Source organism: Panthera tigris (assembly GCF_018350195.1).
Source record: "Panthera tigris isolate Pti1 chromosome A3 unlocalized genomic scaffold, P.tigris_Pti1_mat1.1 chrA3_random_Un_scaffold_61, whole genome shotgun sequence".
Lineage (NCBI taxonomy): Eukaryota > Metazoa > Chordata > Mammalia > Carnivora > Felidae > Panthera > Panthera tigris.
Window position 1 is genome coordinate 140,828 of NW_024962147.1, and position 10,541 is coordinate 151,368.

The window sequence follows — 10,541 nt, forward strand, 5'->3', positions numbered from 1 at the left end:
AGTTCTTCTCATGGGGACTCTGTCCCACATCAGCCCCAAACCAGAGTGTTGTCTCTTAAGTCACTGTGCTGAGGGAAGGAAGCTCTTTCTCACTGACCCTGCTATTGACCTCCTGAGCTCTGGGCAGCTCAGAAATGGTGGAATTGTGTGCCTCCTGCTGGCTAATGAGGGCAGCACAGGACCCTTGGGGTTCACCTGCAGGTGGACTTGCTCCCCTCCTGGCCAAAGTGCTAAGTTACTAAAAATCTCAGTGCCCCAGCCTCTGGAAGACACTGGTGTTGCTCTGCTTCATTCATGCCCACTCTCCTGCCTGGGACATGCCCTTGAAGTAATGGCTTGGAGAAGAAAAAAGACATCAGGGTTTTAAGTCATCTCAAAAACATCATCCCTATGCCATGCCACAGTGACAGAATCAAGTCTCAAGTCCCTACAAAAGATCCACCCATTTCAACCATTAAATTCTCCACTAGATGTTCAGACGGTTAGAGAGGGCTTCAGCTCTTTCAGGAAAAGATCCTCCTTGATAAACTGCTGTGTGGCCTTGATTAAAATCACAGATAACTAAGGCAGAAATGAAGGATTTTTTTTTTTTTGCTCATGCTCATATGGAAATTGTAGTGCAGGGACATTTACTTTCAAGCAGTGGAATACAGCTGGTATGCCTCTGAGCTCATCAGGGAGGGAATTGAATTGTGTTTTACCTCACCTAACAAGTCTTATCAGAAGTTAATGAGATAGGGAAGAACATGATGCTTATGACCACTCTATCCAATTACATTTTTATGTGCAAGAAAGTAGTCTGTAATCATACCAGTTGAGAAATGTCTAACAACAAAATTATGGTATATTAACATATCATTATGGTATCTTTATATTTAAATATGATATCCCTTGAATACCCAGACTTCTTTCTTTTTTATTTCCTTTCAAACATTTTATTTAAATTCAAGTCAGTTACCAGATAGTGTAGTATTGGCTTTAGGAGAATTTTGTGATTCATCACTTACATATAACACCCAGTGCTCATCCTAACAAGTGCCCTCCTTAATGTACATCACCCATTTAGGCCACCCCCCCCCATCTCCCTCCAGGAGCCCTCAGTATGTTCTCTGTATTTAAGAGTCCTTTATTGTTGGCCTCCTTCTCAGTTTTCATCTTAGTTTTCCCTCCTTTCTCCTATGTTCATCTGTTTTGTTTCTTAAATTCCACATATCAGTGAAATCATGATATTTATTTTTCTCTGACTTATTCACTTAGCATAATACACTCTAGTTCCATCCACGTTGTTGCAAATGGAAATATTTCATTCTTTGTAATCACCAATATTCCATTATATATATGTGTGTGTGTATATATATATATACATGTATATACCAAATCTTCTTTATCCATTCATCAATGGACTTTGGACTCTATCCATGGTTTTGATTTGTATTTCCATGATGATGAGTGATGTTGAACATTTTTTCACGTGTCTGTTAGGCATTTTTATGTCTTTCTTGGAGGAATGTCTGTTCATATCTTCTCCCCGTTTCTTAACAAGATTAGTTGTTTTTTGGGTGTTAAGTTTGATAAGTTCTTTATGGATTTTGAATACCAGTTCTTTATCTGGTACATCATTTTAAAATATCTTCTCCAATTCCATCAGTTGCCTTCTAGTTTTGTTGATTGTTTCCTTCACTCTGCAGAAACTTCTTATATTGATGAAGTCCCAATAGTGTACATTTGTTTATGTTTCTCTTGCCTTTGGAGATGTGTCTAGTAAGAAGCTGTTCTGGCTGAGGTGAAAGAGGTTGCAGCCTATATTTTACTCTGGGTTTTGATGGTGTCTTGTCTCATATTTATGTCTTTCATCTATTTGAATTTATTTTTGTGTATGGTGTTAAGTGGTCCAGGTTTCATTCTTCTGCACGTTGCTGTCCAGTTTTCCCAACACCATTTGTTGAAGAGACTGACTTTTTTCCATTGAGTATTCTTTCCTGCTTTGTTGAAGATTAGTTGACTATATAGTTGTGGGTCCATTTTGTGGTTGTGGGTTTTCTATTCTGTCCCTTCGATCTATTTATCTGTTTTTGTGCCAGTACCATACTGTCTTCACAGATATGTAATACAGTTTGAAGTCTGGAATTGTGATGCTTCCCACTTTCCTTGTGTTTTTCAACATTACTTTGGCTATTCATGGTGTTTTCTAGTTCCATACAATTTTAGAATTTTTTATCTGAGCTCTGTGAAAAATGCTGGTATTATTAAATGTGTAGATTGCTTTGGGTAGTATAGACATTTTAACAGTGTTTGTTCTTTGAATCAATGAGCAGAAAATGTTTTTCCATTAATTTGTGTCTTCATCAATTTCTTTTGTAAGTATTCTATAGTTTTCAGAGTACAGATCTTTACCTCGCTGGTTAGGTTTATTCCTAGGTATCTCCTGATTTTTGGTGCAATTGTAAATGAGATTGATTCCTTGATTTCTCTTTCTGCTGCTTCATTTCTGGTGTGTAGAAATATTACAGGTTTCTGTACATTGATTTTATATCCTGCAACTTTCCTGAATTCATGTATCAATTATAGCAATTTTTTTGGTGGAGTCTTTTCCACATACAGTATCATGTCGTCTTCAGAGAATGAAAGTTTGACTTCTTGTGAATTTGGATTTTTTTTTCTCTTTTTGTTTTCTGGGTGCTAAGGCTAGAACTTCATGTGCTATTTTGAACAGCAGTGGTGAGAATAGGCATACTGTTGTGTTCCTGACCTTAGGGGAAAACTGTTTTTACCCACTAAGGATGATATTAACTCATCCTTCCTACAGGATGCTGGCTTCCTTCCTATATGGCCTTAATGATGGTGAGGCATGTTCCTTCTATCCTTACTTTCTTGAGAGTTTTTATCACAACAAAAGATGCTGTATTTTGTCAGATGCCTATTCTTCGTCTATTCAGAGGATCATATGGTTCTTATCCTTTCTTTTATTAATGACATGTATCCCATTGGTTGGATTGTGGATTTTGAGCCAGCCCCACAGCCCAGGAATAAATACCACTGAATCATGTTGAATACTTCTTTTAACATACTGTTGAATCTGCTTTGCTAGCTTTTGTTGAAAATTTTTGCATCCATGTTCATCAGAGATATTGGTCTGTAATTCTCCTTTTTAGTGAGATCTTTGTCTGCTTTTGGAAACAAGGTTATGCTGGCCTTGTAGAATGAGTTTAACAGTTTTCCTTCCGTTTTAATTTTTTAGAACAGTTTCAAAAGAAGTATTAATTCTTCTTTAAATGTTTTGTAAATCAGGAGACTATAGATGCTGGTGAGGATGTGGAGAAACGGGAACCCTCTTGCACTGCTGGTGGGAATGCAAACTGGTACAGCCACTCTGGAAAACGTTGTGGAGATTCCTCAAAAAACTAAAAATAGAACTACCCTATGACCCAGCAATAGCACTGCTAGGAATTTACCCAAGGGATACAGGAGTACTGATGCAGAGGGGCATTTGTATCCCACTGTTTATAGCAGCACTTTCAACAATAGCCAAACTATGGAAAGAGCCTACATGTCCATCAACTGATGAATGGATAAAGAAGATGTGGAACAAAGTGATGGTTACCAGAGGGAAGACATTTGGTGGGGAGGGGTGGGTGAAATAGGTGAGGGGGATTAAGAGTACACTTACCTTGATGAGCACTGAATAATGTATGGAAATGTTGTACTCTAGAAACTATTCTAACACTGTATGTTAACTAAACTGAAATTAAAAGTAAAATTAAAATTAAAAAAAAAAAAAAAGAAGATGTGGATTATATACACAATGGAATACTACTTGGCAATGAGAAAGAATGAAACTTGGCCATTTGCAGCAATGTGGATGGAACTGGAGGGTATTATGCTAAGTGAAATAAGCCAGGCAGAGCAAGATAGATACCATCTATCTTTGGGATGAGCACTGATGGAAACCAGTTTCACAATAAATTATATTTAAAAAATTAAAAATAATAAAAAATAAATAAATGCCAAAAATTTTTTTTTATAGAATTGTGCTCAGATTCCATCCAGCCCTGGAATTTTGTTTGTTGGGAAATTTGAGACTACTGATTCAATTTCTTTACTGGTTATGTATCTGTTCGTATTTTCTATTTCTTCCTGTTTCAGTTTTGGTAGTTTACAAGTTTCTTGAAATTCATCCATTTCTTGCAGATTATCCACTTTTTTGGCATATACTTGCTCATAATATTCTCTTGTAATTGTTTGTATTTCTGCAGTGTTGGTTGTGATCTCTCTTTTTTCCATTCATGATTTTATTTATTTGGTTCCTTTACCCTCTCTTTTTTTTGATAGCTTTGGCTCGGTGTTTATCAATTTTGTTAATTCTTTCAAAGAACCAGCTCCTAGTTTCATTAATCTTTTCTACTTTTTTAAATTTTATATCATTTATTTCTACTCTAATCTTTATTATTTCCCTTCTTCTGCGGGCATTGACCTTTATTTGCTCTTCTTTTTCCAACTCTTTGATGTGTGAGATTTGGTTGTGTACATGAGACTTTCCTTCTTTCCGGAGGAATGCCTGGATTGTTATATACTTCCCTCTTATTACCGCCTGGCCACATAGTAAAGGTTTTGGACTGTCATGTTTTCATTTTCATTGGCTTCCATGTATTTTTTAAATTGATTCTTTTATTTATTACTCTTTAATTTCCTGGTTACCCAATGTATTCTTTAGTCAGATGTTCTTTAATCTCCATGTATTGGTGGTCTTTCCCATTTTTTTTTCCTTTGGTTGACTTCAGGTTTCATAGCATTGTGGTCTGAATATAAGAGGGCTGATTTGGACCTAGTATAATCTACTCTGGAGAATGTTCCATGTGCATTCAAAAAGAGTGTGTGTTTTGCTGCTTTCGTGTGAAATGCTCTGAATATATCTGTTAAGTCCGTGTGGTCTAGTGTGTCATTCAAAGCCATTGTTTCTTTGTTGATCTTCTGCTAAGATGATCTATCTTTTGACGTAAGTGGGGTGTTAAAGTCCTTTACTATTATTGTATTATTATCAATATGTTTCTTTAAGTTTGTTATTAATTGGTTTATATAATTGGCTGTACCTAGCTGAGGGCATAAATATTAACAATTGTTGGATCTTCCTCTTTGATAGACTTCTTTATTATGACATAAGACTTTCTACACTTGATCTTAGCCAAAAGGCTGAGAAGCGATTAGGACTTTCTTCATCACTTATTACAATCTTTCATTTAAAATCTAGTTTGTCTGATATATGTATTGCTACTCCAGCTTTCCTCTGTTGTCCATTAGCATGACAAATGGCCCTCCACCCCTTCACCTTCTATCTCAATGTGTCTTTGGGTCTAAAACGAGTCTTTTATAGGCACCATTTCAATGGTTGTTGATTTTTTTAATCCATTCTGATATGCTATGTCTTTTGACTGGAGCATTTAGCCCATTTACATTCAAATAATTATTGATAGATATGAATTCAGTGCCATTGTATTACCTGTAATGTTGCTGTTCCTGTAGAATGTCTCTGTTCCTTTCTAGTCTTTGTTGCCTTTGGCCTCTCTTTCCCACTCAAAGTGTCCGCTTTAACAATTCTTGCAGAGCTGGCTTGGTGCTCAGTAGCTCCTTTAGTTTTTACTTGTCTTGGAAACTCTTTCTCTCTCCTTCTATTCCGAATGACAGCCTTGCTTGATAAAGTATTCTTGGCTGCATATTTTCCCCATTTAGCACATTAAATATATCATACCGCACCCTTATGGCCTGCCAAGTTTCTATAGACAGGTCTGCTGTTAACCTTATAGATCTACCCTTATAGGTTAAGGACCTTTTTTCTTTAGCTTCTTTCAGAATTCTTTTTCTCTTTGCATTTTGCAAGTTTCACTATGATATATTTTTGTGTGGACCTGTTTTATTGATATTGAGGGGAGTTCCCTGTGCCTCTTGGGCTTGAATGGCCCAAGATCCTGGTGGATCCTGGTGAGCCCTACCTAACTCCTCCCAATTTAGATCATTCTCCTCTCCACATTAAACTGAGCACACAGACAAGCATACACAGAAACGGATTGCATCGGTGGAGATAATGGGATGGTGGTTAAGGAAGGGCTTATAGCCTGTAAGTGTTAGGGAAAAAGGAGGAAAGACTTGGAGACAGATCTGACATGGAGCAGGGACATTTATTCTCCTGGCAACATGTACAAAATTCCATAGCATGAAGGGGATTCTTAAAGTTCCCATTGTCTCGCAGGGGAACAGGCCATCTCCATAGTAGTCTCTGGAGAAGAGTCTGAGGTCCTGTCATCCACCATTCTCAGCTCTTAGGACTAGGATGAGCACACACGCTAGGCCACAGTAAAATGGGGACCATAGTTTGAAAGGACTCAGTTTCCTTGTCCATAAACTGAGTGCCTTCTCTTTTATCACTGTTCTTATGCAATGAATATAAGTCTGTATCTTAACTATTCTGGAATTAATTTTTTTTAATTCTGAAAAGAAAAAAAAACTGTTGGTAAATATTGAGCACCTCTAGTATCCCAATTTTACAGGTAAATGAACTAAGGCTCAGTGAGGGCATCACTGGAAGGATAACACAAGTAAGGTTTTCTGACACCTGGTTTAGGTTCCTTGCTCAATGAAGAAAAGTAAAGAACTTTTCTCTCTCCAAGTCAATAGATATATCTTTTAAATGTGTAATTTTTAAAGAACAGTGATATTCAGTCAGCATTAGGAAGATACATATAAGCCTCTTATATTATCATATTATCAAATTACTAATGTGTTTATTTAAATTCAAGTTAGTTAAAATACAGAGTAGTATTGTTTTCAGGAGTAGAACCCAGTGATTCATCACTTATATCTCCCAGTGCTCTTCCCAGAAGCTGCCTTCCTTAGTGCCAATCATCCATTTAGGCCATCCCTTACACACACACCCTCCAGCAGCCCTCAGTATGTTCTCTGAATTTACAAGTTTCTTACGTTTTGCCTCCCTCTCTGTTTTTATCTCCTTTTTCCTTCCCTTCCCCTATGTTCATCTGTTAATTTCTCAAATTCCACATATGAGTAAAATATCATGTATCTGTCTTTCCCTGACTGACTTATTTTGCTTAGCATAATACCTTGTAGTTCCATCCATGTTGTTGCAAATGACAAGACTTCATTATTATGATCGCTGAGTAGTATTCCATTGTGTATTCAATTGGTATATATGTATATATATAAGTATACATGTATGTATATATATATATATATATACACACACACACACATGCCCACACACACACATATAGTACATTTTCTTAATCCATCCAACATGTGGACTCTTTCCATAATTTGGCTATTGTTGACAGCACTGCTTTAAACAATGGGGTACATGTGCCCTTTGAATCAGCAATATTTTATTCTTTGGATAAGTTCCTAGTTCCTAGTTCAATTGCTGGGTCATAGAGTAGTTCTAATGTTAATGTTTCAAGGAACCTCTATACTGTTTTCCAGCATGGTTGCACCAGTTTGCATTCCCACCAATAGTGCAAAAGGATTCACCTTTTTCTGCATCTTCATCGTCATCTGTTGTGGCCTGAGTTCTTAATTTTAGCCATTCTGACAGGAGTGAGGTGGTATCTCATTGTGGTTTTGATTTGCTTTTTTTCTGTGAGTGATGTTGAGCATCTTCTAATGTGTCTGGTAGCCTTCTGGAAGTCTTCTTTGGAAAAGTGTCTATTCATGTCTTCTGCCCGTTTCTTCACTTGATTATTTGCTTTGTGAGTGTTGAGTTTGGTAATTCTTTAGAGATTTTGGATACTAACCCTTTATCTGATGTCATGTGCAAATATTTTCTCCCATTGCGTTGGTTGACTTTTAGTTTTGTTGATTGTTGCCTTCACTGTGCAGCAGCTTTTTGTCTTGATGAGATCTCAATAGTTCATTTTAGCTTTTATTTCCCTTGTCTCTGGAGACATGTAAAGTAACAAGTTGTGGCAGCCCAGGTCAAAGAGGTTGCTGTCTGTTTTTACTGTAGAATTTCCTGTCTTGAAACCTACTTGTAGGTTTCTGTCTCACATTTAGGTCTCTCATCCATTTTGAATTTATTTTTGTGGGTGGTGTTAGAAATTGGTCCAGTTTCATTCTTCATGTTGCATGTTGCTCTCCAGTTCTCCTAGCATCATTTGCTAAGGAGACCGTCTTTTTTCCATTGGATACTGTCCTGCTTGACAAAGTTTAATTTTCTATATATTTGTGGGGCCATTTCTGAATTCTCTATTTTATTCCCTTTATCTATGTGTCTTTTTTTGTGTAGTACCATACTGTGTTGATTATTATAGCTTTGTAATACAGCTTAAAGCCTGGGATTGTGAAGCCTCCAACTTTGGTTTTCTTTCTTTTTTTTTTTTTTATGTTTGTAAAATTGTCTCCCAGTCAAAAACTTTGTTGATTCTTTTTTAAAGTGTTTCTCAAAGCACTTAATTTTAATAAAGTCCAATTTCTTATTCTTTCATGGACATTTATTTTGGTGTCATATCTTTAAAAATGTTTTTATAACCTAGAGTTAAAACTTTTGTCATGGCTTTTATTTATTTTGTTTGGAGGTTTTATAGTTGTAGTTTTTCTTAATATGAAATTTATTGCCACATTGGTTTCCTTTTTCAACATTTCTTTGGCTATTTCGATTCTTTTGCGTTTCCATGCAAATTTTATGATTGCTTGCTCTAGCTCTGTGAAGAATGCTGGTGTTATTTTGATGGGATTGCATTTAATGTGAGGATGGCTTTGGGTAGTACCTACATTTTAACAATATTTGTTCTTCCAACCCATGGACATGGAATAATTTTTCCATTTCCATTATTCCATGGAATAATTCTTCCATTTCCTTCATAAGCTTTCTATAGTTTTCAGTGTACGGGTATTTTACCTTTTTGGCTAGGTTTATTCCTAGGCATCTTATGGTTTTTGGTGAAATTGTAAATGGGATTAATTTTTTGATATCTCTTTCTGCTGCTTCCTAATTGGTGTAAAGATATGGAGCTAATTTCTGTACCTTGATTTTATATCCTGCAACATTGGTGAATTCACATATCAGTTCTTGCAGGTTTTTGGTAGAGTCTTTTGGATTTTCCTATAGAGTATCATGTCATCTGTGAAGAGTGAATGTTTGACTTCTTCCTTGCCAGTTTGCATGCATTTTCTTTCTTAATTTTGTCTGATTGCTGAGGCTAGGGATCCCAGTACTATGTTGAACAACAGTGGTGAGAGTGGACAGCCCTGTCATGTTCCTGACCTTAGGGGGAAAACTCTCAGCTTTCCCCCATCAAGGATGATATTAGCTGAGGTCTTTCATATATGGCCTCTGTGATGTGGATGTAAGTTCCTTCTATCCCTACTTTCTTAAGGGTTTTTATGAAGAAAGTATGCTGTATTTTGTCCAATGTACTCTTCTGCATCTATTGACGCAATCGTATGGTTCTTATCCTTTCTTTTATTCATGTGGTGTATCACATTAATTGGTTTGTGGATATTGAACCAAACCTGCAGCCCAGGAATAAATATTACTTGATTATGGTGAATAATTCTTTCAATGTATTGTTGAATTCAATTTGCTGGTATCTTGTTGAGAATTTTTGCATACATGTTCATCAGGGATTTTGGTCTATAATTCTCTATTTTAGAGGGGTCTTTGTCTGGTTTTGGAATCAAGGTAATTCTGGCTTCATAGAATGAGTTTGTAAGTTTACCTTCCATTTCTATTTTTTTTAACGGTTTCAAGATAATTGGTATTAATTCTTCTTTAAAATTTTGGTATAATTCCCCTGGGAAGTCATCTGGTCCTGAACTCTTGTTTGTTGGGAGATTTTTGAAAACTGATTCAGTTTCTTTACTGCTTACGGTCTCTTCAAATGTTCTATTTCTTCTTGTTTCAGTTTTCAGTAGTTCATAGGTTTCTATGAATTTATCAATATCCTCCAGATAGCCCAATTGGTTGGCATTTAATTGACCATACTATTCTCTTGTAATTGTTTGTATTTCTTTGGTGTTAGTTGTGATCTCTCCTCTTTCATTCATGACTTTATCTATTTGAGTCTTCTCTCTTTTCTTTTTGAGAAGTCTGGCTAGGGATTATCAATTTTGTTCATTATTTCAAAAAATCGTATCTTAGATTTATTGATCTATTCTGTTTCTTCATTCTATGTCATTATTTATGCTCTAATCTATTTTTCTTCTGCTTCTGGCTTTGGGCTTTATTTGCTGCTTCTTTTCCAGAAACCTAATCGAATATTGTGTACCTATCTTGCTTCTTGAGATAGAGGCCTGAGTTGCAATGTATTTTCCTCTGGAGGACTGCCTTTGCTGCATCCAAGGGGTTTGGACTGTCATTTTCATTTTCATTTGCTACCATGGATTTTTTAAAAATTTTCCTTTAATTTCCTGGCTGACCCATTCATTCTTTAATAGGATTTTCTTTAAACTCGATGTATTTGAGGGATTTCCAATTTTTTTCTTGGGGTTGATTTCAAGTTTTATAGTGTTGTGATCTGAAAATATGCATGATATGATCT